Raw genomic sequence first — 5,255 nt, forward strand, 5'->3', positions numbered from 1 at the left:
GTTAAGGCTGATTTTACCATTGGGCAAACTGCATATATTTGGATCCATGCCACGCTAAATACTGTTTATTCTGTGGATCTGTCAGAGGCCAGCGCATGGAAGACAAGGGGATTCTGATTTGAAAAGGCAATTCTCATCCAAACAGGTTCAGATGGAGCGAAGCGGCGCGGATTAAAAGGCGCTGAAGTGGTAATGCCGTTTATCCAGTTTGCCTTTGTTACTCTGTGATTAAATGGTATTTTTAATTAAGTTTCATTGGGAGCCATAGGTATCGAGGTGGTGAAATCAATTTGACAACCATAAAGAGGGAGGAAGGCGTGGGAGGGTTGTAATGACTGCCACGGTGACTGCTGGGGAAAGCCACAGAGAACCGGGCAGCTCAGAGAGGACAGAGAGAAAGCAGGTAGCTGTAATGACTTCTGAAAGGGGACCAGAGCACCCAGGGCTGGGTTGGGGGGGAGGGTGGCTGTTCTAAAGGGCTGTCAGCAAAAGGAGCACTCTTGTTCCCAGGAGACACCCAGATAGATTTAGAGAGACTCTAGAGTGTGCTGGCCCCGTTTTCATTTCTGTTGTGTGTACAATGATGTGGTAGAATGTCCTCCAAAGGCCCAAGCAGGCCCATCCATAATCCTCCCTCTTTTCTTACCTCATGGTTCACTTTCCCTTCAGAACCTTGCCAGCACAAGTTCTTTCTGCTATCTAACCTAAATCTTCCTACGCTGGAAGCTGATTTCCTTTCCACACATCCCCAGCTAATTTCTCAAGACCTCTGACTGGCAGTAGAGGCTTCTGGGTAAAGACTTTCTGGATCTGCACTAGCAGTGTATGTGTGACCCCCACCAAGACCACCTACCCCTCCCGTGTCTCTTCCTGTCTACCAAACGGAGGGTATGTGACTGTTGCCTAAGCAGGTCATGAAGTTCCCGCAGGTTCATATGTAAGTACAGTGCCCAGGCAGCGCTTGGCACACGCAGGTCTTCAGGAAGTACCAGCAATCATGGATCCAGTTCCCCAACATCGAAGTTCTCGATCTATAAGCCAGGCAAATGGCTGACCTCTGAAATTGACACAGTGGGGGAAGATGGAGGTATGAGCTAGCTCTTGGCCGTGCCCCACTGCCACAGACACGCACGGTCAGTGAGCCCCATAGTATCTCAGTGATCACTCAGTGCTTGTCAGTCACTATAATCAATGACACCCCAACCGAAATACTCAATAATCACCAAGAAAGAGAGCGCAGCTAGCTGCAGTTTGCTTCAGGAGAAGAGAAAGCCACCAACACATATTTATCCCGATTGCTCTTCATGACTTTTTTTTTTTTTCTCGGCAGATGGCCTGGAACTTCTTATAAATGAGATAGTATGAAAAATGATTCCTTCATACTGCCATTACCGAAGCACGATTAGGTCACCCCTGGCAATTTCAGATTTGCTTAAAAACAGTCCTGCCTCACCTTCTAATGGATGGCCTGTAAACAACAATTGTTTATTGACTCAGATGCCTAAGGACGAGGGTCAGCCCACTTCTGGGGAGGGGAGCATTAATTAACTCCCACCGCTAGACCCTCTACTTCTTTTCCAATGACGTGCAGTGCATGACTTGGTCCTCATTTACTTTTTCATCAGTCCTGAAGGAACCGAGGTGAAAGAGCTCCCCTGCACATATGTGTCGGGCTAAATGGATCACAGAAGGTACAGATCTGTTTGCCTGTCTGCACTTGCCTTTAGACAAAATTCATCAATTTTACAAAAGCTACTGACTAACCTGGCACTGATACAAACAAAGGGCTTTTGAACTGAGTTTTCTCTTTGTTTGTAACCTGCAGAGGTGGTAGCATGCTGCCCTTAGATAGACCAGCACAGTGCTTTCCTAAAAGTGCAGTGGTTCAGAACCAAGCCCTTGGGCCATCTGGCACTATCTCGCTTGGTGGCTAGAGAGGCACCTCAAGGGCAGAGCACTTGCCTAATGCATGGGACCCTGGGTTTCAGTCACAGCTCTGCAACCGGTTAAAGGGGAGGGGGACCAACAACCATCATTCCCTTCCTGATACCAGTCCTGAAGTGACCCCCTGACCCTTCTAAATACAAGAACATGCTAAGCCAGAGGAATCCTCAGAGATCACTGATCTTTGAGCTCTCTGTGTGATCACCCTCCTAATGCAGATCCTGGAGAGTGTTGCTAAGTGTCCAGGAACATTTCCTGCTTCTGACCAAGGCAATGCAGTGACATGTGGCTCGCTCTAGAAGCTGCAGCAGCAGCAAGGCCATGTCCTCAAACAGCCACAAGGAGTACGCTAAGGGCTACTCTTGCTGGGTTTTTTGTTTGTTTTTCAGACTCCGCACACCCTGTGGCAATACCAAAGCTGAGCACGGATGCACTGTGTTCTTCATCAGATTATCCTAGAACCTCAGACACTTTGGGGGAGATGAATATGCATCCATTTTCTTTTTGGCAAAATGGCTATCCTCACAGTTGACCCCAGTTTTCCTTTCAAATGAAGGATGAGGAGCAAGCAACCTCCAAGCCCCACTGTGAATGAATAGGTTTCTCAAAGCAGCAAGAACAACAGCTGGTAACTCACCCATCGTGGAAACCCGGCCCCTAGTTCCCCCCTTTTCTCTTCCACCCCCAACTCTTCTGACAGTGGGTTGCCCTTGATTACAATGATTAGAGCAGGGATGGGGGGGGCGTAGGCCAGGTGTATAGGATTCCCACTGTCCCCCGCCATGACTCCTGACCAGGGTCAGGCTGAGAGGCATCCCAGCGACTATCTGAACAATCAGCCCTGTTTACCATGGATGCTTAGTTTTCCTTTTACAAAATCAAAACAGAGTTTAGTAGGCAGTGTATTTCATACATGCCCCTTGATCAGTGCAATGACCTGTCAGAAGCCATTAAGGCCCCCATTAGCGCGAATGCATTCAAAGCTAAACTATTGGATCATTTAAGGGCCTCCGTGATTGTTTTTAATATACTGTACATTGATTTCTCCCCATGAGCAGCAACCTAAGTTTGAAACTAACTGTGTATGACTCCGGCCCCATTTGCTGTCTCCAGTCCTCTGTGAGAGGCTTGCTTTCATTTGACCAGAAAAGCACTGGGTACAGTTTTCAAAGCCATGTGGCCTCTGGTGGAGTTTCTCGGAAGGTTAGCCTGGGTGGGGTTGTTACTTTTTATGTTTTTCCAAGCCTTCTCCCATTTCTTTGCCCTTGTTGAGTGAGCTGCACATGGAGAAGGGAGGAGCAATCCTGTCAAGGGCCTTGATTGAAAGGCAAGGGAGGAACACTTTCTGAAGCATGAAGCCCAGCAGAGGCCAGCATAGAAGTGACTCTGACAGTGTACATGGCCAATGAAAGCCTATGCCCCGACCATGTGGAGTGGTGTAGCTGTGCAGAAGATCCCCTCCTTCAGCCTGCCTGTGGGGCTGAAGGGCAGGAGAGGGCCAAGGCAGTCTAGTTAATACTATATTGCCAACTCCACCAGTGCTGCCGATTCTTTCTGCCTTAATGTTACAGATCCACCTATAGATACCTGTTGGTACCTTCTTAAACACAAGAGCAATTGGAGCCCAAGACTTTCCCAAAGAAGGTTTTCTGCCCCTTACTTTTGGCACGGGGCCTGAGAAGAGGGGATGGGGGAGGGGGAAGCAGCTTGGGTAAAGAGACTCCTCACACTATTTGCAAGGGTATGTATCCCAGGCAGATGTTTCTATATCATACCCATTTTACAGATAGAGCAAATGAAGCCTAGATGGGATTGATTGGTTTATAAAAGGTATAAAAAAGGTGAATGATGTAAGTTGGGCTTCAAGTTTCTGGTGTTTAGTGGAATTTGAGAACAACACATTAGAACTCAGCCTCCCCCATGAACATGTGTTCTATTGAAGACGACAATTCCGGGTCCCTTACTGAAATAGCCTCCTTTTCCTCCCAATTCTAGCTCAGAAAGGAGCAGTTTTGTCAGCCTGTAAAACAATTTGTATGTCATTAATCGCTTTTTCCTTAGCCACAAATGCCCGTGGGACTTGGGTAAGATTCACTGTCTGTGTGAGCCACTGAGATGTCTGTTCATGACTTGGGTCATGAGGTTCAAAGAAGCCAGGCTGATCATTCAGAACGACAGAGCTGAGCCTAGTCACCCAGTCCTGACATCTCTGCTACGCGGTGGGTAGGTGTGGGTAGGACAAACATTGCAAGGCCTGTCTATGCTACAGAGTGACAAGGCCAGCCTCGGAAACTGCAAGAAAGACCCTGTCTCAAAATATTAAATTGAAAAATAAAGAGGAAAGGAGAGGAGAAGGGAAGGAAGGGGAAGGGAGAGAAGGGGAGGAAAGAAGAGGGAAAAGGAGGGCAGGAGAGGAGAGAGGAGGGGAGGGGAGGAGAAGAGAGGAGCCTGGAGATGTGCTCACTGGGAGACAGCTTGCCTAGCCCGTGCGCAGCCTTACATTTGACCCTCCCAGTCCCACAGAAATGATGGATGGCAGAGCAAGGAAAAAAGACAACAGTAAAATCTCTAGCAGGAGTCAGAAAAGCACAGCCCTCAGCTACGTCCAACTCAGGAGTGTTCACATCAAATAAAACTTTATTAAGACACCGAGTGTTTACACACTGTCTGCAACTGTCTTCTCTCCATCACAGCAGAGCTCAGTGGGTAGGACCCACAATCCCCCACATGATCAGTACAGGTCTGGAACAGACAGCACTGACCGTGGACCAGCTCAGTAGACTGTTGGGTCATTGTGACCATGTGTGTTAAGTGATTAACATTAAGCCCAGATCTTGGGAACTGTTCAGTGCATGTAGATTATAATGATATATTCATAGTAGCTGCACCAAAATACTCACCCCAAGAAACGGGGGAGGGCAACGAAGAACAGGTAGAGCAAGAGAAGGCTGCATCTGAATTGAAATGAACTGAGCTAAGAAGAGAGGCACCAGGAGAGGTCACACCAAGAGGACAAAGAGTAGCTCTGGCCTTCTGTACCTCAGAGCTCATACCCACCAATCTGCAGACAAGCAGGCTGAGCCTGGCCTACAGAGCAGGGCAGCTGAGGAGACCAGGAAATACTGTTCTCCGTGGTCCTGAGTCCCCAGTTGTCAGAGCTCAGGGGCTGGTAAGGCTTCCTTAGGAGAGGTGGTTATCTCACTGTGGAATGTTCTTAGCTTGCAGAGTATATGTGTGTTTTGTGGCATCCAGGGCTGACTGACTGTATGCTGGGATGGTAACACAGCTTTTTTTTTTTTTTTTTTTTTTTT

Source organism: Mastomys coucha, unplaced genomic scaffold (assembly GCF_008632895.1).
Source record: "Mastomys coucha isolate ucsf_1 unplaced genomic scaffold, UCSF_Mcou_1 pScaffold22, whole genome shotgun sequence".
Lineage (NCBI taxonomy): Eukaryota > Metazoa > Chordata > Mammalia > Rodentia > Muridae > Mastomys > Mastomys coucha.